At 35.1% G+C, this 27,311-nt stretch overlaps 1 pseudogene; it reads left to right on the plus strand.

The window, feature by feature from the left end:
- Positions 1-8,043: 8,043 nt before the first annotated feature.
- The window catches only part of LOC105529643, a 171,870-nt pseudogene continuing 152,602 nt past the window's right edge, over positions 8,044-27,311 (plus strand).

Genomic DNA, 27,311 nt, shown 5'->3' on the forward strand with positions numbered 1-27,311 from the left:
AAAAAATCCAAATGAAATTTGACATAGGTATTTTCAGCCCCAGGTCATTAATTCAGTTCTGACTGACAACTTTCAGGTCTGTTTTAAAATTTTTGTGTTCAGTCTTTAGATTACACACACAAAAAAGTTTTGGCTTAATCAGCCTAATAAAGTGTATATTTCTGAAAACATTTTTTAATTAAACAAATATAGAAGTATACATGATACATACACATACATTTTTTACTTGGAGTCTTCAAACCAAATATTTCAGTCCTTTGCTTCCATTATTATTTTCTTTTAAGTAAATGCTTTTCATTAAGCAACAAAGTTCATCTCAACAACAAAAACTTATATTCAGGCTAAATTTAGTCTACTTTCTATATTCTCCTCTGAGAATGATCCAGCCAGTCTCAGTCTGATTCTAGTAAAACTCAGGTAATGTAGAAGAACTCTAATTGAGCATTAGACATTTTAACAATTATATTCATATTGATATGTCCTTATACGACCAATCTAGGTGAAATATTACTATGCCTGGGACTTAAAGATGATTTTTGTTCTTTTATTAATTTCTGCATGTCATATCCTTCCAGATACCAAAGGAATATAGTACCACCTGGGAATAATGCCAATTTGCACTTAAAAAAATATTTTGTTGCTTTTCCCCCTCAGCATGGGCAACCAATAGCTGATTCATACTTTCATTACATCACAGTTGGATTACAGAAGTTCTCTTTAGTCTGGCCTCCGCATGTCTCTTGCAACTCATTTGTAGATAGTCCAGAAACTAGCAGCTGGACTTCATTTTTGTTCCAGCAGTCACCATTTTATAATGTTTCTCTAAGTCACTGTGAGTTTCACTGACGACAAGTCTAAAACTCCACAAGGTATTCATATGTAGTGGGTTAAATCAGAGAGAAAATATTACTATTAACTTTCTATATGTTCATGTCACTCAACTATACTTTGCCATTCATTTCCCATATGTCAAAAAGGTGGAATAATACTATTCTCACATAGAGGACTAATAAGATATACTTAGCAAAAGTAGGTGGTTGCAAAACATATTTTTAAAAATCAGAGTGCTGTATTTTTAAAATTTTGCATAGAACTCTGGTTCAATTTTTGAGTCTTTCCAATTTCTCATAACTCTGCGGTATTCATAATAAAGCAAGCAGATGGTTAAGTCTCTGAACATATGCTTTAAATGCCCCCTTTGCTATTTCTAAATAATGGACCAAATTTTGCCCTCAAATAGTCACAAGAAACTTTAAGGAGGCTGCCTCTTGAAATCTGAGGACAGAATGTGATCCAGTGGGAATTAAACCTTTAAAAAATATATTTTCTAAACTTTCTTATGAGCTCTATTCCCTATACTAAGGATCACATTTTTAAATAAAATAGGATATAGTAAGAGAAAAATCCTAACCAATACAATATTACATGGTTCAAGGAATAGATTAGAAGGCAACATGTTTTATTTATTTATATTTTAAAATTCTGATTTTCTAAAACATGAGAGTCATATGATTTAATTTCTGTGTCATTACCAGATTTTCCATTTTTATTATTATTCCTATTACTAGTGTCATGTAGATGTTATATTGTTAAAGCATCTGGTAATTATTAATTAGTTAATTTAGTCTAAATTATGATTATTCCTTTGTTGTAAATCAATATTTTTCATAGTTATTAAAAGCCAAAAGCACTATTTTTCCAGTCACTTATTTTCATTTCAAAAACAGTTTGTTGTCGATGAAAGTCGAAAAAACATTTTCCAGGTTATCACAGAATATGCAATTCATCTTCAATGGATATATATATTCCGGTAATGTTGCTCCCATAACCTAGCTGTACTTGTAAGAGTATCTCTATTTCTTAATGTCTATATTTTATACATGGAATTAACCTTCATTTGCACACTTATATTTCTATGTATTTAAATTTAGTCCTGAAAAACCTCTAAACTAGTCTCTCCTGTCTTACAATGTCCACAAAACTTAGCATCTGATTAACATTACAGATAAAAAGACCACACAATTGACAATAAGGACACTTTAGTTATTATAGAAGTCTGAAGTTTAAGTATTTCCAAACTATAATGTCCCTTTAGGAATTCTCAACAAGGACTAGCTTGGTCCTAATGAAAGCAGTGTTTACTTTTAAAAATAAATGCAATAGTTGTACCCAAATATGTTCGAAACACTGTATGACGTGTCATAATCAACAATGTTGAAAATAACTAAAGATCTTTAAATCAACTGATAATTTTATACATATATCCACAAATACCTGAACAAAATTTATAATTACTATTGGGACAAACATTAACATATTCTTCTGCTAATGAAGACAAACAACTTTGAGAAAATCCTCTCTCATTCTCACGTCTCTAACTTTCACAATAAATGCAGCACTGAAACCAAATTCCCAACTTAGAAATACGCTGAGCTCCAATAAACAAGTTGATTTTAAAAACTCACCAGACTAACAGTTATGCTTTTTCCCCTATCTTTCCTTTGCTTTCCCTTGTTCTTTCACTTTCCATACACACACAATCACACTTACCTGCACAAGTCTGAAACATCAGTCTATGTATTTTTTTTGAAATGTACTCTGTACCGATGCATTTTTCTGTGTTTCTTTCTAACCCTCGGGAATGTTAAGAATTTAGGAAGAGAGCCACAGCTTAAGAGAGCAATTATTTGCCAGTAAATACTCAATTTGCTTGTCCTGTGATTTTTCTTCTAACTTGCATATTCAATAATCCGTCCCTGACTGCGTCACGAGCACAAAAAGTCTTTTCTCCAAAGGAGAACACTTTCGCCAATCAACCTTCAGCCATGCCAGGGCACAGCTCGTCAGGGTGATTTGTTAGCTTTAATTAATAATTCCTCACACTGGCCATTTTCACAAATAATGCAGTGAGGCTGGGAGGCTAGATCGCTCTGATTCAGACAGATAAAACTACAGTGGAAAGGGGATGGGGAGGGGTGTGGGGGAATTCAGACGCCGTTTATAAACACCTCTAATCATACTCTTTCAGTTTACAATATAGAGGACATCTCAGCTGAATTACCACGTTATGTCCACCACTTTGTATTCAGATGGAAACCATATGTTCCTCCACTTTATCTGCTAGGGCCTCCCTGGTGCCAACACAGTCATTGGGCAGACAACATTCACAAAAGAGGTCTCTAGCCTCCGGATAGCAAAAGTTTACTGCAGGGTGAAGTTGAGAAATCAGACATATACTGCACTTCTCAGTGAGCTTGTGTAACAGTCTGGAAACACAGAAGTATGAGTTATGAGTGTGAGATTTTCTCTTATCCTGCTGTGTGATACTGGGCATTTCATTTAGCCTTAAAAAAAAAATCTCATACCTCATCCTCAAAACAGTTTGCAACAATGACTGATTTGTTCATGCATTCCATGAACATTTATTGACTCCCAAATATATGCCACACACTGTATTAAATGCTGAGAATTTTGCTTGAAAGTAAGACTTTTCCATTTAACTGGCATAATCCATGGGCTTGGACAAAGCCACCAAACAGATAGTGTGCAAATAAAAATAAGGATTCCTAACAGTTTCTGTGTGGCTAAACCAAATAATCAGTAATTGACAACACACTTGAGTCCATTGTGCAAAAGTCATGCTCGGGGTAAAAAAGAATATACAGAGATTAAAAAATAACTTTTTTCAAAGATTAAAAAATTTCCCTCAAGGTGACTAGAGCACTAAGAAACATATTAATATGTTCATAAACAATTTCCAAAGATTCACAATCACTTTAGGAACATGCAAAGAAAAAAATTGTATTAATGTCCCTAATCTTTTATAAGAATATATGCCTGTGTGTGAGACTGCAAATTTATTAATTTATTGGATACGTATTTATTGAGCATCTACTCTATTTCAGGAACTGAATAATATTGGAGATAAGTAAAGCACAGCCTCGTCATGCAAGAAGTTCACAATTTAGTCACCAGACTCTAAAAGAGAAAACACACATCTCAACTGAAAACTGTAATGCAATATAGCCAGAGCAATGACACAAATATATATAAACATATAGGATGGGCCTCCTAGAAGTGGTGCATCAACTATTTGTAAAGGTTGAGTAGAAGTACCAGTGGTAAGAACATTCTAGGGAGAGTCAAACCTTTGAACCCTTTCTCAAACTGTTACTAGAAGCAGAACACCAGTTCTAGAAAAGATGGGATTTAATACATGACAATTTCAGATAAATGTTTCAGATGGTAAATATTGCAGGATTTAAAAATAAATTTATTAAGAAACAAATGTCCCCCAAAACTATAACGTCTTGATATCATCAAAAAAGCAAGCAGCATCTCCAGCACTGGCACATAGTAACATACACGTCTTTCTCACTTTGTGTGTTTCAGTTCTCTCAGGCAAATATGAAGCATGCTTGACACACACTGTCTTTCTGTGTTTTCTTGCCCATTTATCTTCTTTTACTATGGGCAGGCTTGTACTGCTTCTGTTTTCATTGTACCGTAAGATAAATCATATTTGCATGACTGTTAAAGGAAGGGGAAAATCTATGCCCATTTTGTGGCCACACATATACCTCTAGTCAGATAGCACATGCTATATGGGACTAAGGGCGCAAATGTTAAATGAGAAAGGAAATAATACTCCTAAACCCCCAAAAAGCTCTTTCATAGCTAGTAAATATTCCTGAAAACTATATAGAAATCTTGGTGTTATTTAACATTTTGCTTTATAGTATATTTAACAGTATAAGGCAATAGCCAGAATACTACATTTACCATAGATCAGTAACATCTAGCCATTTAAAGAACTTACAGTTTACTAATTCATTAAATATGTATGAGTTGAGCTCCTACTATATACTGAGCACTTATCAGTAAATGTTTGATTTTTATTCCCACAATGCTTATACATAATAATAGTTAACATTAACTGAGTGTTAACTATATGCCAGGGACTAATCTAAAGACTCTACATATAATATCTCATTTAATTTTCACAGTAACATTGTGAGGTAGGTACTATTACCATCTCCATTTAATGTATTATGAAACTCACAAGTAGAGAAGCTATATATACACGATGTGAATTCATTCTACCCAATGAGACCAGGGCAACTAATGTCCAACTAAAATCAGATTTATTACTTTATCGTTACATAGTCACACATAATGTTTATGTCGTGAAAATTAAAGAAAATGAGTCTGGGCGTGGTGGCTCACGACTGTAATCCCAGTACTTTGGGAGGCTGAGTTGGGTGGATCACCTGAGATCAGGAGTTCGAGACAAGCCTGGCCAGCATGGTGAAATCCTGTCTCTACTGAAAATACAAAAATTAGCTGGGCATGGTGGCAGAAACCTGTAATCCCATCTACTTGGGGGGCTGAGGCAGGAGAATTGCCTGAACCCGGGAGATGGAGGTTCCAGTGAGCCGAGATCATGCCATTGCACTCCAGCCTGGGTGACAAAGCTAGACTCCAACTCAAAAAAAAAAAAAAAAAAAAAAAAGAAAGAAAGAAAGAAAAGAAAAGACGATGATATGCTTTATGTGCATAGCACAAAATCTAGCCCAGAATAGGGGTAAAATATATGGCATTTGAAGTATTCAGAGTTAAAGGTTACCACATACAACTAAGACTTACTGTTTCTGGACCAAATGACCATATATTATTGAAGCTTATCTTAGACAATAAATGTAAATAAATCTTAGTTAAAGCAAATTAGCCTTGGTAGTCTGGTAGGTTTTCCTTTGAAGATGTTAATAATATAGTTGAACTGGTTGTGTTTAAGAAAACAGAGCTGACAGACAAAATAGAGATAGATGACACAGGAACTTACCAGTTAATAATAGAAAAAATTCTTGTTTTTCCAAGTGATTAATACAATATCACATTGTATTTAATGTAGATGAAAAAGCTTATTTGGGACTCACTGGGGAAGCTACCACTCAGTATAATCATATGCTCTTTTCAGATAACCCCACGCTGCTAACTTTACGGCTAATTGCCAGCATTTGCCAGCTCCGAGCACTCTGACGCCCTCTCCACATTCTTTCTTTTCTCTTGACATTGACTAAATCCAGCCAACTCTAATTCTTGACCTAAACTATGGTGCAAATATCCATGGAACACAACATTTTGTTATGGTGATAAAGCTGGTTCTAGATGAAATGGTGGTATTTCTTTATGGAGGGGCTACAAGGAGGCTCTTTTCATTTGCTTGTGTGTGTAAGTAAAGTTTCTTCTTTGGGATAAAGGACTGCCTGGACCCTCCATTATTGGTCTTTATTCTGTGGATATTGGCTGAGATGTTTTGTATGGGAAAACCAGCAGATGAGTTCATGAGCATCTGTCTGAGCCATACTAACCTAGTGGCACCTCCTGGGAAGCCAGGGCTTTCTAGAATCTGTTTATTTCTCAATTGAAAATCCTAATTCATAGAAGTTAAAAGTATAGAAGACAACTTCACGTCCTCTTTCTTCATGATACCTGGATTGGTTACAACTTAGTAAAATTTTAGCCTGTTTGGTCCCTCCTTCCTTCCTAGCTATCTGAGTCTCTAGTCTTATATAGAGAAACCTTGTCTTCTAATTGAAAATGATCACAAACAGAAGTTATGACAGACACATTTCAAAGTAGATGCTATTTTTCCAAAATAAATTCCACATACATTCCAATTTCTGAAATTATGTATTTTCACACACATTATATAAATACCTAACACTTTAAAATGTTTTGGTGAGACCTAGATAATGAAGGAATGAAAAGGTGACTTAATCCCAGTTTTTCTAAACAAGAATTTTAGAACTCACGTATTTTAAACTTGTAAGTGGTGATCAATACAATGGGCTGTATATTTGTTTGAGAGTTAAAAATCAAAAATTTTCTCAGAGTTCTTTAAGGCATTGCTTTCTCGACCTGGGAGAAATCTTCGACCTTCACATTCTCAAAAGGAGAAAAATGTTTCTTGTCAGAAAACTAGTCATGGCTAGTTCATATGAAGAAGTCCAAGACTGTGTCAGCTCCTCTGTGACCTTGCTATGAGATTTGCTACAAGTAATTTAATGCCTTTCTATGTCTCAGGTTACTTTTTATCTATGATACCTCAATGATATTATTAAGATAATGTGGATCAAGTGTTTTGATCATTGCATAGAACATATGCTAAAGCCCTAAATCCCCAAATATCAGAATGACAACTTGAATTTTAGAACGACACTAACACTTCTACAACATTAAATAGCATATGTAGCACCTCAGTATCTCCACTTTTTCAGCTATAAAATGGGTATAGTCATCTTTACATTTTCCATCAAATAGTATATTGGAATAAATAGAGATTATTACAAAATCTGTTGAAAGATTTCAACAAAATGTCATACACGCAAGTGAGGTGATGAATATATTAACTGGCTTGATTAAATATTTCTACAATGTATACACAGATCAAAATATCACATTGTACCCCATAAAAATATATAATTATTTTTCAATTAAAAATAAATAAATAAAAATTAAAATGTAATCAAACCTCTGAAGCTGATTTTCAAATATATTAGAGGAACTGATTTTAAAATATCAAAGCGTAAGAAGTAAATGTTTTCAAGCATATTTAGATACTTATGAAGGAAGACTATTAAAAGACAGGGAGCAGGACTGCCTTTTCTTTGTGTGGCTGGCTGCATTTTATGATGGATTCAAAACTCCAGTAATGAGAAAACAGAATCAGAAAAAGTGATTTTTAGCAGGCTGTTGAATGACACATAAAATAAAATGTATTCATTAATGAGTCAGCAAAAAATGTTATGCATGAGCTTTTAGAGCCAGAATTTTTAAGCAGCTTTTTCATACTTGGTACAGTCGTGTTCCTGAAGTATCCTCTAACAACCCCCTCCCACGTCTCTCTCTCTCTCTCTCTCTTTTTTTTTTTTTTTTGCCTTATACTGCCAGGTTGGAATAATGACTAAAGGGAGGAGCAAAACAAACAGATATGCTCACTGTGGCAGAAGCCACTCCAAAGATCAAAGACCCGATTCAGCCATGGCTGCCAAAATCAGAACCACAGTGGGTGCTCATCAGCATGGTGCCCTGAGAACCACGTGGGCTACCCTTGATAGGTTAGCAACTGGGGGTGCAGGCCCCACATCCTGCTTAGAACCACCTGCTAAGAACTGGATGTGCACATTACCTTACCCACTCACAACATTTGATTTCAACTAAATTCTGTTCTAGTATTATGTTTATTGAATGATGTAAGTCTAATAGACACTGTAAAAATCACACAAAAACATAAGTACTGTTGACTTCAATTTCACATCTTATAGTACCCAAAAGGGAACTCTGATTTTCCTGTATCAGTGAGTAAAATCTTGAGCAATTAGTAAACAAGATCATTTTCTTTTTCGATTTTCTATAGAAGTTGGAGATGGCCTTGTCCACATATCTACAGTAACTGAATTATATCATTAAATATAAGAATTACAGCTTAATTTCACCCATTTTCTGTCTTAAATAATTCATAAATTAATTAGTCATTTTATTTTATTCATTGGAAAAATTGTGTCTTAGGTGATGATATCCAAGTAGGGACCCAAAATGTTAGAAATGAAGATAAGGAATAGATACTAAATTTTTTCCCACTGATTTCTATGGATTTTCTATTACAGAAATAACTTCTGCAGAGCACTAGTACTTCTGCAGAACACAGTAGGATATTCTCAAAACTAGGATGGTGATAAAATGAATACAATCAGCATCAAGTGATGAGAAGCAGATGAGTAAAGGAATATGCCACAGCACTAAAATAAAATGGGTCCTTAATTTAAAGAATGCTTGCTTAAATTTTATCTTATGAAGAGAAATATTGAAAAGAAAAAGGAAGAAGGAGAGATGAAGGGAGAAAAGTTGGAAGGACAGAAGAAAGGAAGTGAGGGAGAAAGGAAGGAAGGGAGGAAGGAAACAAATGGGAGGAGGGAGGGAGAAAGGAGAAAAACAGTGAGTAAAAAAGCAAGAAAGAAAGAAAGGGAAAAAAAGGTAAAGCCATTAGAGACCCACTGGCTGGCCCTCTAATCTTCCTTCTCTGCTTCTCACTCCAACCCAAATGTCGGGGACACAAGTGGGATAGTTGGGAAAAAGGGGAAAAAAGGAAAATTTCTTTCTCCAGCTGATGCTCACTTTGGTACCAATAGCTCTAACTCAACATTTCCAAGGGTTTTTAATCTCATGTGGTCCTTTGAGAATAAATGAAACTTATCAACCTTCTCTCCAAGGAAGGGGTGGGGAGAAAGAAAAGGCATATTTACAAATACAAATAAAGTATACATTTAGATAAAATACAAAGTATTTTTGCATACATTTTTAAAGGGCTTATATAAACTCTGAGATTCATCTCTGCACCATCTAATTATCCATTAGCTTAATATGAAAAACCATTGGCTCTAGAATCTGGACCAAGCTATAATAAATGGGTAGGGATAGGGATTTGGAGAAACGGAAATGAGATACAAAACAAACCAACCAAAAACACACACACACACATTAAAAATAAAAAGGTATTCCTTCTCTCCAAGTCAACCCTTAAGCTTCTGGCTCTTCATTGCTTCTGGAATTTAGATCAAGAAAAAGTATGATTTAACCAATAACTATTTAATTAATAAAAATAGATAAAATTAAACAGCAAGATATATAATATTATAGCAATTCTTCATGTTTTTAATCATTAATTCTACATTCCTTCCTGTTAACTGTCTTTGATAGTGCACTAATATCTAATACTGCCCTGATTTTGAACATCAGCTCTCAGACATACAATAACATTGAAATCCAACACCACTTAATATTGTGATTAGCAACTCATCAGACATATAGAAAATTACAAGGAGACTCTGCAACAGATACAACAAAGTAAATAAACAATAATAAACTAATTTCAAAGTTTTAACGATTATATATAAGAGGACACAGACCTTGCCTTAACTGTACTAATGGGAATTGTCTATATTTGTTTAAAACATAATATTGTTTTGCATAGTAATTCATAATCTTCGAATGCCTTAAAGTATATTTAGCTCATCTGATGTGAATATCAACTCTGGAAAGTAAATAGGAGAGATATCATTATCCTTTTTTCATAAGTGAAGGAACAGAGGCTACAAGCTATTAAATGACATTCTTAATACCACAAATCTAACATGTGGCAGAGCAAAGGCTAGAACTCACAGGTTCTGATACCCAGTAATTTTGCTACTATGCTACACAGTACTCAAAAAATATTCATTATACATAGCTTGTTGAGGCACCTGTGTTGTCTTACTTTGGAAATTAGGACAATAGCATATATCCTCAAATGAGTTTATGCCCATAGCATTTATTCATTCACAATAAAATTTTATTTTGGCACACAGTAAAACAGCAAGTATACTAGCTATTTAAGAGGTGCAAATAGATATATTTGAACGTGTACTGCATGTGTTATGGATGATGTTTGCATGTAGTATGTGTCCGTGTGTGGGGAATAGTGTATGTTTACTCATTTTGTTAGAATTTTGTTAGAAAAACAATACTGTTGAGTTAAGCCTGTGTTTCATTGTTAATCATGCATTTAGTAACAGCACAAGTTGACAAATCACTTATAATTGCTACATATTATAGCAGCACAATTCACAATTGCAAAATCATGGCACCAACCCAAATGTCCATCAATCAATGAGTGGATAAAGAAACTGTGGGGTGTGTGTGTGTATAATATACATATACTACACACATATATATTATATACACACTATCATATATACTATATGTATACTATTGCAGCATATATATGCATATATATATACATATATATGCAAATATACACACACACACACATATATATATATGTTAGAATACTATGCAGCCATAAAAAGGAATGAATTAACAGCATTTGCAGTGACCTGGATGAGATTGGAGACTATTAGTCTAAGTGAAGTAACTCCAGAACAGAAAACTAAACATTGTATATTCTCACTGATACGTGGGAGCTAAGCTATGAGGGTGCAAAGGCATAGGAATGATTCAATGGGCCAGGTGCGGTGGCTCAGACCTGTAATCCCAGCACTTTGGGAGGATGAGGCAGGTGGATCACTTGAGGTCAGGAGTTTGAGGCCAGCCTGGCCAGCATAGTGAAACCCTGTCTCTAATAAAAATACAAAAATTAGCTGGGTGTGGTGGTCTGCACCTATAATCCTAGCTGCTCTGGAGGCTGAGGCAGGAGAATCACTTTAACCTGGGAGGTGGAGGATGCAGTGAGCTGAGATCACGACACTGCACTCCAGCCTAGGCAACAGAGCAAGACTCCATCTCAAAAAAACAAGAATGATGCAATGGACTTTGGGGTCTTGGAGGAAAGAGCAGGAAGTGGGCAAAAGATAGAAGACTACAAATATGGTGCAGTGTATACTGCTCGGGTGATGGGTACACCAAAATCTCACAAATCACCAGTAAAGAACTTACTTGTGTAGATCACATGAGGTCAGGAGCTCAAGACCAGCCTGGCCAACATGGTGAAACCCTGTCTCTACTAAAAATACAAAAAATTAGCTGGATATGGTGATGGGCACCTGTAATCTCACCTACTCAGGAGGCTGAGACAGGAGAATCGCCTGAACCCAGGAGGTGGTGGTTGCAGTGAGCTGAGATTGTGCCATTGCACTCCAGCCTGGGCAACAAGAGCAAAACTCCATCTCAAAAAAAAAAAAAAAGGAACTTACTCATGTGCCCAAATACCACCTGCACCCCAATAACTTACGGAAAAAAAAATCCACTTCACATAGTAATATACGATAAGCACTTAGTAAATGCCAATTGTTACGTTCTTGCCTGGCAACTTTTGGTTGTCAACTGAGTAGAAAAAAGCACCATCTTTTAGAAACTTGTAATTCCTTCTTATCTGTATGTTACCTTCATTTTCATAAAAGGCAAGCAGGAAAGTGTGTTGTATCATACAGTGATGAATTTTGGAAATTATGCATAACATTTTAATTATAGCTCGAATATCCTTTATTTGAAATTTTTGGGAGCAGAAGTATTTAGGAGTTTAGACATTTTTCGGATTTTGGAATATTTTCATTATATACTTACCAGTTGAGTGCCCCCAGTCTGAGAGTCTGAAATCTGAAATACTCCAATGAGCATTTCCTTTGGGCATCATGTCAGTGTTCAAAACATTTCGGATTTTGGAGCATTTCAGATTCTGGATTTTCAGATAAGGGATGCTCAGTCTGTACTTTAAATATGAAAGACATGCACTTGTTAAGGATTTTTGCAGATTTTATTTTGCAATTATGAGTCAGCCCACATATGACTTCTGTTACGCAATTACATATTTCTCAGAACTCCTCTATTTTTTCATTTATATTATTTAAATGTTTACTTAACTGAGAAATAGAAGATTCACTTTTTGCTAAACTGCAAATAAATGACAAAACAAACTTAAATAAAAATTAGTTGATTTAAATACTCAAAAAAACCCAAAATGCTTCATGAATAGCATAGTAGAACATACTTCGAGAAAAAAATATAAACACACATACATCTGACTTCAACTATCTTCTTTGTTAGTTGATTTCTAATTACGTAATTAAATTTATTAAATAACTAAAAACTGACTTACAAATTTATAAGCATATATTCAGGTTTCTGTTGTAATTAGAGTAAAAAAGTAGTTAAAGAGTTACAATCTTATTGCCCTTATCTTTCCTATTTTTACTTGAGAAATTATCTTTTTACTCAAAAATTTTACTTCCTGTTTTTATCTCTGAAATATATAGTCTAATACGAAAATATACAAGAGGGCAGATTGTAGGGGTGAGCTCATTTCTTCCTTAAGGAAATGATACAATAGAAATTATAATCTAGTGGATTTACCTGTACCATATTTCTCTCTTAATATCCAAAGCAACCCTTCCATCCCAAATACCAGAATCAACCTTGAACAGAATTCCAAAGTGTAGATGAAATTTACCTCCAGTTCCTCGTCCTTATCCCCTCTTTGTCCATGTTTCCTTTTGACCTTCTTGGCCCTTCCTTTGACCTTATCTAAAGATGTTATTTCTGGTGTTAGAAAGTGTTAGAACTTTCCTCTTCAATTTCAGCTTAAACTGAAGTCTTTATTTAACTTGGATTCCTAACTATAGCATCCTTAGCCCATATTGCCAACCCATGAATTGAAATGTTGCCATCTATCTGACCAACTTAATAATGTCTTGCATCCTGCTCTCACGTAACAGGTCACAGTCTCTTAGACACCAGTGAAATATTTTTCTGTTTCCTGCATTTATCTCAGCCTTCCATGTGAGTCACCTGTGTTAAAACTGTAGTAATCCCCACTTTCGGAGGCTGAGGTAGGCAGATCGCCTGAGGTCAGGAGTTCGTGACCAGCCTGGCCAACATGGTGAAACCTCGTCTCTACTAAAAATACAAAAAATTAACTGGGTATGGTGGCATACACCTGCAGTCCCAGCTACCTGGGAGGCTGAGGCAGGAGAATCCCTTGAACCTGGGAGGCGGAGATCAGGTCACTGCATCCCAGCTTGGACGACAGAGTGAGACTCCATCTCAAAAAAATAAAACAAAATAAAAAATTAAAAAAAATTAATAATCTCATTTCTGATTCACTTGATCTGGGCTTTCTTCCTTTTCCCAGTTGGGCTCCCTCTATGGTTCTAGTATGCTTTGTAGTGATTAAAAGGGTTAGGATAAATAAAAACCACTGCCATAAACCAAAAAATTTCCAGTCTACCTCAGGCCCTAATGGTCAACTTGGTTTTCCCTGACCCCTAGTTATTCTGTTTATCAAACAGAAAATAAATATTCTTTACCAAGTTCCATAAGATATATATTTTTAAAATCTGCTAATAGCATTTAGAAGGTGAGTATTCATACTGAATTTTCTACTTCTAGACCAAAAGCACTAGAATACTCAGAGTACTCTAGAAATTTATAATGGAGGTAGGTGACTCATTCTTTTAGAATTCATCTGTGGGAGGCAAAATAATTGCACCCCAAAATGCCCACTGCCTAAAGCCCAGAACCTGTGGTACATGGCAAAATGTTAAGTTACATGGAAAAGGGACTGTGAATGTAATGAAGGTTGCCAACACTAAAACAGGGCGAGTATCCTAGATTATCCAAGCTGGCCCAGTCTAATCACCTTAAAAGCAGAGAACTTTTTTTGGCTGGAATTTGGAAAAGAGGTGTGGTAGTAGGGGAAATTTGAAAGATGTCAAGTGTGATAATGATTCCAGGTGCTGTTGCTGGTTCTGATATAGGGACAGCACATATGCAAGGAGCTAAAGATGGCTCCCAGCTGATAGCAAGGAAATGGAGATCTTAGTCCCACAACCATGAGGAACTGAATGAGCATGAAAGTGGATTTTTTTCAGTGTCTCCTCCAGTTAGGAATCCAACTGACACCTTGATTTTGGCCTTGTAAAGCCTATAGCAGAGAAACTGGTGGAGCCAATCTAAACTTCTGATCTGCAGAACTGTGAAATAATAAATTTGTATTGTCATAAGCTGCTAAGTTTGTGGTTGGTACAACAGCAATAGAACACAAATATATTATCCAACATACTATCCCAGTCTAAAGGCCAATAGACACATAGTTTAAAATCATAGAGTAAAGAATTAGGGCAGGAACCACTATTATGAAAACAGAAAGTTCTTAACACTATAAATATATTTTCCCTGATATTCCTTCTTTTAGTCATATCCTCAGAGAAAGTGAAATACCACGGGACTACAGGAAAAAGAACACGGGGAGTGTATATTTACTTAAGTGCAAATTGTCCTCACCAAGGAACTTCACAAACGTGCTCTTCCTCACAGGTAAGAATACTATACTAACAGTGCAACATTACTCAAACCAACTAAATCTACTCTCTTCAATAGGAAAAATCTGAAAAGAGCTTAAAAGATTATAAAGGCATGAAGATAATGAACATTTAAGAAACAATGAAAAGAAGAGAAAACAAGGCCAGGCAAATGTACCCAAAATTCACACATCATATGCCTACTGGGGTATGTTTTCCCTACTATACAAGTTTTCTAATAATCATACATTTAAAGGAATTTATCTTCAAAAATTATGATTATTTATTTTTATATGTCATCACCAAAGCTAGTTTTTAAAATGTATTTTCCAAAATGAATTTTATTTCTTATTCATATTTTTTACACAGCTAGCTTCTGGTCTTCACTGAACAAAGGAATATTGGGAGAAAGGCAGTTATTTCCAATGATTTTTGGCATGGAAGGTTTAGAAAACTTAACCTTTGAAAATTTACTCAACTTCAGAACCTAAAACTTTTGGAGGTATAGAACTACCAATAACATGCTGAAAACAAATACTTTTGCAATCAACTAGAAATAATTTTCACAGTAACAGGTAAATTCTCAGCAGGTCGCACATATTCTACTTCATAATTATATCACAGTATGAAACAATATGAAAGAAAATAAGGGAAAAAAACAATATAGCTATTTAAAATTCTTATAGAAACAGGATAAATGAAGTTAATTTTATATTTCTGTTGAGATAGAAAATATACTGAGCTAAAAATTACTAATACCACACTTTGAATCTTCCCTTTTGTCTTCCATGGAGGCCACACATGGAAGGACAGCTCCAATGACCTGGGTAAGAGCACTGCAGGATAGAAATGGCAATGCGAGATAATGTACACATGTTCCTTTCTTTTGAATATCACATTCTGCTTCCTAGAGGTCCCTGTAAACTTATTAAAAACTTCAGTCATTTTGTAAGGAGATACCATAATTTCCAGGGGCTTTGAGGCTCATTTATAGCAAATTAATCCCCATTTTACGTCTGTCCCCATTTGGTATTTCTAAAGGGGGTGGATAATAAATCCCGCCAACTCTCTTTTTAAGGGCTATTCAGATACTAAATAAACCAGGAACATTTAAAAATACAATCTCACAAAAATCTGCTTTGCTTAACCTTCTCTCCTCCTTTAAAAAAATAAGAAAGGCATGATGTTCTTTTTTTGTTAATTAATTCATTTTAGACAATTCCCTAAATTTTCATTTTAATAAATTTTTGTGTGGGTGCATTAATTACTCTCAAAGATGCTTTACAACTGTTACCTATTAAAAGCCTTTGTTATTGAATAAAAAAAAAAAAAAAAGAAAAGAAAAGAAAAAACTTCCAGCATGCTCCCTTCCTTCTCTATTCTGAGCAGGTCCTTGCTATCAACTGCTGGAGTATGCTTGCTTTGCACCTAGAGCTATAATTATTTTGCTTTAATTTTACAAAACCTTTTGTTCCATTCCCACGAGCCCACCTGATCCTCATATTACACTCGCTCTATTAAAACACTCATGCAGAACAAAGCATGGCTGTACTGATTCATAAGTAACTTTTTTTTTTCCTCAGTAAAATGCCACTGGCTAGGGTTCGGGACACAGTCCTGGGCTTCACTATCCTTTGCCAATTTTCATATGTTAGAAAAAAAAAAATATGTTGTATCAGAGTGTGTACTCTTCCCCAAGATCCTTCCTTTGCCCCACTTGTTTTTGTGTTTTTAAACATATTTTATCTTATACTTAACTTTACTTTGGGGCAATATACGTGACAGAATGTTGAGGATAGTGGATATATTAAAAGTTTGTAATCATGTTGAGATTTCTTTTATTCGTGTGGTTAAAATTCTTAAAAATCACTTCTGTTGCCTTCTTTAATTTTTGTTCTTTCTCCTTACTCCACCTCTTTTCCTTGAGATCGTGCAATATATGTGGGTTCTGGCAGAAAAAAATTGCAGTGACTCATCAAGAGAACTGTTTGTTTGCTCTGAGGAGCACCCTGAGGACCCTCTGGGCTGCATACGGAGCCCTTTGATCCTAGAAAATTTATTTCTTCCAGATGTTTTCCCCACAGCCACCTTTCTGCAATGTCCCTCTTCATTATGTAGCATAAGAATAAATACTCAAGACCTACTGCTATGGTATACAGTTTTCCTGAACGTAGTGTGACAGGGAGTTGACATTTGATTGAGCTGTTGGGTTCTTCTTGCCTTAGGCACAATGATGGAGGAAGATTAAAACTGAGGAAAGCAGAACTGGGTCTGTTCAGGTACAGTGTCTTTAGGATTAGGATGCAAATTATATGAACCAGGCCAAAGAAATTATGTAAAATCTACAAATCTACAGACCATTGATCATGGACCTAGTTTTCTCCAACCCTGTAAAGCCTTGATGCCTGGATCTGCCATGTTACTCCTCCAATTTTTTTTTTTTTTTACCTAAAGTACAAAGTGCGGACAGGAAAGTGAAGCCATTGGACATCTCTTGTTTTTTCTTGGCTTGGCTGACAGTGCTAGTGGAAAGGAGGAGAACAAGGGAGGAATGCAGAGCAGGTACAAAGGTAAAGATGGTATGATGGGCTGAATAATGACATCTCAAAATATGTCCATGTTCTAACTCTTGGAGTCTGAATATTAATCTAAATGAAAAAAAAGACTGTGCAGATATAATTAAATTAAGGATTTTGACACATAGAGCTTATCCTGGATTATCTAGACGGACCCTAACTACAATTCTATGTATCCTTGTAACAGGAAGATTCCACGTAGACAGAAGAGGCCAAGTTAATGTGACCACAGAAGCTGAGATTGCAGTGATGTGGCCACAAGCCAAAAAACAGTGGTGGTCAGCAGAAGCTGGAAAAGGCAAAGAAAAGGATTCTCCCCTAGAGCATCCAGAAGGAATGCAGCCCTGCTGACATCTTGCTTTTGGCCCAGTGATACCGATTTTGGACTTTTGGCTTCCAGAACTGTGAGAGAATAGTTTCCTGATGTTTTAAGTAACCGGGCTTGTGGTAGTTTGTTATAGCAGCCACAGGAAACTAATACAGACGTTAACTATTTCAAAACTCCATTGTTCACATCATTTGTGGAATCACTGAAGTCTCAGGTTGAAGGCACAGTGTAAAACAGTATGCCAAGGCTTGAAGACAAAATTCTCGGTGGAGATGCTGGAGATATTAAGGGCACTTATAATCTACAGCAAGTAGGGAACTAAAACAGGGCAAAGAGAGTACACAATGGCATTCAACAGAAGGTTATACAGATTATGAATGTAAATGTTCTAACTTTCTAATGCTGGTTTGCATTTTTTATGAAGTAGGACAAATCTATCATATTTTCCATTTAAGTTAATGTTTACATATAATGTATTACCAGCCATTTTTCCCCTAAATCAATTATCAGTATCATTAACTTTAGTGACATTTGATTTGGCAAATATAAACTATATTTAGCATATATATACTGTATTATAAAAATAAAGATCATCTATCTGCACTTGAGGTAACTTTCCTTTAGCTATTCAAAGAAAAATCTATTTTTAAGGTTTAACCCAAAGATAATATGGTACCTAAACCCAAGAATTCTTAAATAGATATATTAAAACAATAACTTGGCTGGGTGTGGTGGTTCATGCCTATAATCCCAGCACTTTGGGAGGCTGAGGGAGGCCAGGACTTCGAGACCAGCCTGACCAACATGGAGAAATACTGTCTCTACTAAAAACACAGAATTAGCCGGACATGGCGGTGCATGCCTGTAATCCCAGCTACTCAGGAGGCTGAGGCAGAAGAATCTCTTGAACCCAGGAGGCAGAGGTTGTGGTGAGCCAAGATCACACCATTGCACTCCAGCCTGGACAACAAGAGCGAAACTCCGTCTCAAAACAAAACAACAACAACAACAATAACAAAAAACCTCCCAAAAATCCAATAACTTAAATATGGAAAAGTCCAATAGCAAAATTATTGTGACCAAACCACCCAGTTTATCCCTTTCTCTAGTTCATCATTAAAAACATTTGGCAGCGGCATTATTAATAAAGAACTGAAAATACACCTGAACTCCATGATTCTTCTTAGCTATTTTACTTTTCAACAACCAAACCATTAATCTTCACAATTACCATGAAGCTAATAGATGTAGACCATAGATAAAGATGAAGAAATAAAGTTATGGAAAGCTTAAAGAGATTCTAGATCAATCAGCAAATGAGAAGAACTGAGAAAATGAAGTAGAAACGCTGCCTGCATTCTCTAGTACCTTTGAAAAACTACTAGAGATAGAATCCTTCTTTTGGAGAAAATAGTCCAATGACGGAACATGTAAAAGATGAACAGAGTCATTTATTTTTTGCTCCTTTCATATTAACACAGAGTATTCATTTGGCAGTAGGTTTAAAAACAGGAAGAATAGTCTATTTTTAAATAAAATTTTAAAAATTTGTCTATTTTAAAATAAAATTTAAAAAATTAACTGATGATTAACATAACTACTGTACCAAAAGAAAGATATCATAGTACCAGCAGGCTAAAGATATTCTAATAGTTATCCTCATCCACCTTCATGTCAATAAACAGGAAAAATGAGAATCTCAATGTGTTATCTTTTCAATTTCCTAATAATACCAGGGGGACCCAAGGCAGTTCAAATCTCAGGACTTCAGAGGCCACTGAGTTCCACTATCTGAGGTGCTGAGCAGTCGATATGAATTCCAACTTCATACTCTCCTTGTCTCCTTATTCTATTTGCTTTAACACTATGTACACCTAACTTATCTGTAGAAGGACAGGATGCATATCCTTTCTACTAAAAAAAAAAAAAAACTATGCAGATTTTCCTAGTGCCATATAATTACAGGTACTCTTTACTTGTTTATGAACCCTTCAAGAGGCAATTGTTAGCATTCCCATTTATCACTATCTCACCTATTTCAGAGTTCCTAGAGGGTTGAAAACATTCTTTTCCTGTTACTATCTTCTCTTAATTCTACCACACCTGGTAAGAAGTTAAGTAGTAACTAGTTGACATAGAACTCATGGCACAGAAGAATGGGTGGCCAGCATCAGTGCAGATTGGTTCATTTGGGTTTGTAACCTTTGTGATAAACTATTGAGTGCTATAGAGATAAAATATAAAATGATTTTTTAAAATCCTAATACAAAACTACCTTAACCCTTTTAGCATAGATTATGATTCTGAAAGCTAATAATCTGTACTGTGCTATAACAAATATAGGAGAATGAATTCAGTATGATAAAGTTTGCTGTGATGAAGACATCGTTGAGATAAATGGGACTTTAAAATCAAGAGTCAAGGACATTTGGAAAGATATAAGATGTACTTAGGAATCTTACAATTGAACAAGGACTTGTCTCTAGTTTCTTAGTCATAATGTTTCTAAGACACAAATTAATCAAAATCCCAGGTTATCAGTTACTTAATATAAATTTTCCAATAAACACGTCTTGATTATACACGTAGGTCTTCAAAGTGGGTAGATTTATACAGTCCCCTCTACACAGGCAAATTACATACACAAAAATTATGAAGTTATTTTTTTTCTTTGAAGTAGTTTAGTGAATTTTTAAAAATCTGTAATGAATAAAACCAGACTTTAAATCCTCAATAAAAATGTTCTATATCAATGATTGTCATGATATGTGTCTTGGTAATAGATTATTGCATAATGTTTTTTCTTAATAAAATGGTATCTCCATCAAACACGTAGATCATGGAGCCTTCCCACAGGGACTTTTAAGATCATGTAATCCAATCCTTCATTTTACAGATGAAGAAACAATATGTGAGTGTTTTAATAAAGCCTACTGTAAGTTTTGCATTGAGACAAAAATGGTGGTTGTACGAAGAAAAAAGGAGAAAAAGAATTAACAGTAGAAAGTTGTAAGTGAAGAGGGAGGAAAAACAGAAAGGCTTTTTCATTGGTGCAGAGCACTAAGCAGAGATGCATTCTCTAATATATATCCATGTCATTGCTGGAAACTAGCTTAAATACAGTACGAAGTTGGTAGCGTCCTTTTTTTGTTTGTTTGTTTTTGAGACAGAGTCTTGCTCTGTTGCCAGGCCGCAGGCCACAGTACAGTGGCGCAATCTCGGCTCACTGCAACCTCTGCCTCCCGGGTTCAGGCGATTCTCTCCTGCCTCAGTCTCCTGAGTAGCTGGGACTACAGGCACGCGCCACCACACCAAGCTAATTTTTGTATTTTTAGTAGAGACGGGGTTTCACCATGTAGGCCAGGCTGGTCCCGATCTCCTGATCTCATGATCAGCCTACCTTGGCCTCCCAAAGTGCTGGGATTACAGGCGTGAGCCACCACGCCTGGCCTGTAGCATCCATTTTTAAAAGAATCACTTAGATTATAAACATATAAACAATTTACACAGGTTTTCCTCTAGGGAATCACATGACTTACCATAAATAAACAAACATACTCTGTATTAACAACATGCTAACTGTTCATTCATTTACACTGTATATTGCCTGTCACTTCCCCAGCATATGTAAGCTGAAGGAAACATAACAACCATTGTTAAACTCTATTTTAAAATAAATATTATTCTATAAATACAGAAAAAACATGAATATTTTCAAGAGTCATATAAAGACAAATTTTAATTTGAAGATTTGATACTAAGGAATAAATATATATACCTAATATATATTCACAAAAGTTAAAAACTAATTTTTTAAATGTAGGCTGTGGAATCAGACTCCCTGGGACTCAATCTTGATTTTTGCCCCATCCTTGACCTTGGGCAAACTTTTCCTCTCTGTGCCTCAGTTTCCTCACCAGTAAAATTAGGATAACAATAGTGACTATTTACAAGAGTTGTTGTGAGGATAGAATGCCATAAATTTACATATAAATCTTTTAGAACAGGGACAGGCACATAGTAATTAATAAATGTTAGCTGTTACTTCTAATATGTACAAGTCTGTTAAACATTTTGCAGGGGGGAGATAAGGTGTCTCTCATTAACGGGACTGGTTAAGGCATTTTGTCTTTCAAATGTCTGCCTAACTTAATTCATATTGATATTTTATTTCAGTAGGATTAATAAAATAGTATAAGGAAAAGCCTTAGTTTGGTTTGTTTAGACGTGTTTGAGACAGGGATTCTCATCCTTTTAAGGGGAGTAACCTAAAACGTTACACCCATTCCTGGCTTAAAGTAACTGAGAAGTGACTCTCACAAGATGATAAGGTTTAGCTGTATCCCCACCCAGATTTCATCTTGAATTGTAGCTTCTATAATTCCCACGTGTTGTGGGAGGAACCCAGTGGGAGATAACTGAATCATGGGGGCAGTTTTCCCCATACCATTCTCGTGGTAGTGAATAAGTCTCATGAGATCTGGTGATTTTATAAGGGGTTTCCCCTTTTGCTTGGCTCTTTCATTCTCTCTTCCCTGCTGCCATGTAAGATGTGCCTTTCACCTTCTGCCATGATTGTGAGGTCTCCCCAGCCACGTGAAACTGTGACTCCATTAAACCTTTTTTTCTTTATAAATTACCGAGTCTTGCATATGTCTTTATTGTGAGAACAGACTAATACACAAGGTAAAGGAGAAAATGGGCGAGTAGAAGAGGCTTAGCAGGATGCATACATTCCCTGATGTGGAGAACATGAAAGCACTCACAGAGGAAAGTGGAGGTGCTGACTCTTCAGCAAGCAAATATTCCACCTATGTACTCCCACAGTATCTTATACATGTCTCAAAGCCTTTAACCCGCTGCTTGTAATGATTTGTTTATATATACATTTTTTTTTTGTTATTATATGGTCTTCTACTTGAAGACAAAAACTGTCCCATTCACTTTTGCTCAGTAGTTGCTCAGTGGCATATTTATGGATTGAATGACTTAGTTAATTAATAACAGCTACTACAATGGGGGAAGCTATTGATTAAAAAGCGAGAGCTAAGACTCACAGGTTCTATCCCATGGAGGGGTGTGTTGAGGTAGAAGAAACTAGCTATCATGGTACTGACAATGGGTCTCTGATCTCTGTGCTGGGGATAAATGCTCTAAGTGAACATGAAATATTTTTGAAGTTTATACATGTGTAAGTTTTTTTTCCCCTTAACCATAATTTTCTTTTTAAAAAATGCATGAATATTTGAGTAACTAAGTGCAATGTTGGGTGCAAATATAATCTGCCTAATAAACCATGGGAAAAGCCTGAAAATAAATTCAATAAAAAGTGTCCTAGATAATGTGTTGTGGGAGAGGGCAGAATAAGCAATTAATTATACATGGTAGAATTAAGGTAATTTTAGTAGAGAAGGTAATATTTGAGCAGGATCTTGATGCAAATACTAAATCTAAATCTATGAAAATAGAGCTTATATCCTTAATGTAGAAATTGGCTGATAAGCAGAAATAAGTGCAAAGTTCTGTGAATGGGTGACATAAACATCAAAGGTATTCATAATTCCCAATATACTTGAAAAATTGGCTATTATTTGATGCATATATCCCTGTACGGCAATCAACCCAGTAAATAAAATAATAATAATGTCCTTTAAAAAATTCATTTATTCATGAATATTCATTCATCCATTCACTCTTTCAACCTAATGTGATAATCTACTGAACATCAAATTCCAAACTGTGTGCTGAGTACATTGGAAACCATGGTGGTCAAGACAGAATAAAGTCTCTGCACAAGAAGTAGGTTCAGACAATTAAATTAATAATTATAATGTGATACATATTATGTTAGGTAAAGTACTAAATGTTATGGAAATATGTAATTATAAGCAGTTTATACTTAAACTCATTACAGAAATATGGCAGAACTACATCTGGATAAATATAAAGTGCTGTTGGTTTTTATTGACCTTGAATTCCTTCTGATTTGGTCCTTTTTACCTACAGAGTAGATTGCCACATCTGGGTCTTACTTATACTGTTTGCTATTCAAAATCTTGCCTCTTGAACTACCTATTTAATTATGGATTCATAAAGCACAAATCAATTTATTTTCTTAAATTCCTTGAGACTAAAGATGGCAGCATTTTTCCTACTCCAGTGTTTCTTTTCTGTTAAGATACATCTTTTATTATAAATGACAGCAACCTCAGGAAGATGATGGTGATGATGCATGAAACAGAAAAAACTATGCTTCCTTTTGTGAGATTAGATCTACAGGGCTGAGAAGAGTAAAATCTTGTTTGGACTAGTATATTGAACAAAAACCACATAGGAGTCACAGTGGAAGCAATTATAGTCTATACCAATTCTTATCATTTTAATGAGGCAAAGTTAAAGTTGGTCTTTTCGTTGTGGTTCTTAAATTCAAGGTATAACCTATAGCCCTTAACAAATTTTTTCTTTAGAAATTATCAACCACACAGTGGACTTTCTTTAGAAACCAAAATTCTAGAATTTTTAAAGCACAAAATGTGCTGTTCTCCTTCATTTTAATTCTTTCGGAGGAATAGAACTTTTTCTTTTCTTTCCATAAAAAATGTAGTTAACTAGAGTTGCCATAGGCAAGAGGACTAACAGAGTAAAATACTAAATGATCCAATATATACTGCATTTATCTAACTGGATTTCATCTAGCTGAACATCATGGCTTTGTAGTCTAAGTAGTAGATGAACAGAAACAATAAATTGGGCAAGTAATGTTTTGTGTGAATAACAGAAGAGTGAACAGAAATATAACACTTCACCATTGCACAAAATACAATTAAATATGATTTTTTAAAACCCAGCCACTGATCCACTGCCCAATCATAAAACAAGTGTAATCAGTTCAAGTAGTCTTAAATATAGTGAAAATGTCCTCAAGACACACAGCTTGAGAGAATAAAGAGTTTTCACTCTCATCTGCTGGACTCAGGGAAGGTGTGCCATGTGGCTATCATTTGAGTGTTCTGTGTTTAACTTAATCAATATTATAAATTATGCATGCATTTTAGAAGTTCGTAATTTCTATTAACTTGTAAAGCTTTTGTAAAGAAGGACGAAAAAACCATACTACAAAAATGAGAATGTGAATAAACGCCAGTTTTTCCTCAGATTACAGATGAGATAACATCGCTCCTATTTTAAGAAAATGAGACTGGATCAGATGTGAACATTTATCCCTTCTCTTTAGGATAGTCTATGAATTCAACACATTGATGCTAATTATTACAATACTTAACAGTTACTTGAGTACTAACCATGTGCAAAGCACTTTGTAATTATTTCACATATAGTATCTCATTTAATGCTCAAAACAATACTATATTATAAATAAGGAAACTGAGGCAAAGGGAACTCATTTGCTCTAGATGAATGGGGTAGTAACAGGTGGACGTAGGATTCAAACCAGACATACTCCAGAATCCATACAATATTAGAATAGTCTGACCTGAAAAGACAAAAAAAAAAAAAAAAAAAAAAAAAAGGATCTAACCAATACCTTGGGAACATCATCTAACTTTTCTGGGCTTTAGATCCTTCAGCTGAAATAGGAATTGACAAACCTTTTCCATAAAGGGCAAAAATCTTAAATATTTTAGGCTTTGTGGGTCAAGAGGCAAAATCAGAGATGTCATGCTGTTTAGGTAATGATATAATTGGAGAGAAAACTTGCTGTAGCTCAGCCAGTTAGATGAAAAATACATAATACAACAGGAAAGGAAATCTTCAAACTATTAAATTATAGTTCTCTTTGTACTTCTAATGTGGAGACAAATTATATTAAGAACGTGGTAGCTGAAATAAAATTATTTGAGATTAGCACATCAGGTGTTGAGTGTTATCAGTGGTTATCTTGGGGGTGACAGAAGAAGATTTTAGGGACAGACGGAAGTTTTTTCACTTCTAGTTAAAATTAATTTTTTAAGTGGTGGAACTGATTGTGATTTATTATTATTATATTTTACTTTGTGTTTTGGGGTAGTTTTCAGTATTTTCTCCTGGTTTTATTGAGGTAAAACTGAAAAAAATTTTACATATTTAATATGTACAATGTGATGGTTATCAAATACATATTACCACAGTCAAGAGTATTAACATATCCATCACTTCATATAGTTACGTGTGTGTGTGTGTGTGTGTGTGTTGAGAACACCTAAGATCTTACCCTCTGAGCAAATTTAATGGATGCTATTCAGTATTCTTAACTATAGTCACTATGCTGTATATTTGACCACCATAAGTTATTCATCTTATAACTGAAAGTGTGTACCCTTTGACGAACTCCTCCTGATATCCCTGTCCCCAGCTCCTGGCAATCACCATTTTATTCCCTACATTTTTGAAATCCACTTTTTTTTTTTCTTAATTTAATTTAAAGTTCCGGGATACATGTACAGGACATGCAGGTTTGTTAATAGGTAAATGTGTGCCATGGTAGCAAATAGCCGTGTTTTCAATACATCACAAGCCATAGTAGTGAGAAACAGCATTTCTATTTTTTTTCTTTTAAAATTATTATTATACTTTAAGTTCTGGGATACACGCACAGAACTTGAAAGTTTGTTACATAGGTATACACGTGCCATGGTGGCTTGCTGCACCCATCAACCCATCATCTACATTAGGTATTTCTCCTAATGCTATCCCTTCCCTAGCCCCTCAGTCCCTGACAGGCCCCAGTGTGTGATGTTCCCCTCCCTGTGTCCACGTGTTCTCATCGTTAAACTCCTACTTATAAGTGAGAACATGCGGTGTTTGATTTTCCATTCTTGTGTTAGTTTGCTGAGAATGATGGTTTTCAGCTTCTTTTTAAAAAGATTCCACATAAAAGTGAAATCACACAAGAAAGGAATTTTAGAAAAACTAAAAAATTGAATTAATATACCGTCATAGGAAGAAACAGAATTTCCAAGATGAGTGGGGGAAAATAATAGTATCAGAAATATAATAATAATAGAGCTTTTTCCTGTGGAAAATAGTACATGGAAATAGAATGTACTAAAAAGGAGAATCAGAAAAGATTATAGCTCCAGAATCACATTATCTTCTACAGTTTGAAGAAAAGAAAATGTGGCTAAAAGAAAAAATGTACTTCCATTACATACCTTTTATAATGACAAGAATAAAGAAATACTAACAATATCAAGTATTGACAAGGATACTGACAAGGATATGGAACTACTGAAACTCTTATCCATTGCTAGTGGGAATGCAAAACCAGAAATTACCGAAATGTCTTTCAGTGAATTAATGGTAAATGATCTTCTGTATATCCATACAAAGGAACACTACTTAGCAATAAAAAAGAAACAAATCATGAAACATGCAATGACATAAAAGAGTATTTTATTTTATTTTTTTTAAAGACAGGGTCTCACTCTATTGCCTAGATTAAAGTGCAGTAGCATGATCATGGTTCACTGCAAGCTCAACCTCCCAGGCTGAAGTGATCCTCCTGCCTCAGCCTCCCAAGTAGCTGGAACCACAGGTGCACATCCCCATGCCTAGTCA

The sequence above is a fragment of the Mandrillus leucophaeus genome, unplaced genomic scaffold (genome assembly GCF_000951045.1).
Source record: "Mandrillus leucophaeus isolate KB7577 unplaced genomic scaffold, Mleu.le_1.0 Scaffold775, whole genome shotgun sequence".
Classification (NCBI taxonomy): domain Eukaryota; kingdom Metazoa; phylum Chordata; class Mammalia; order Primates; family Cercopithecidae; genus Mandrillus; species Mandrillus leucophaeus.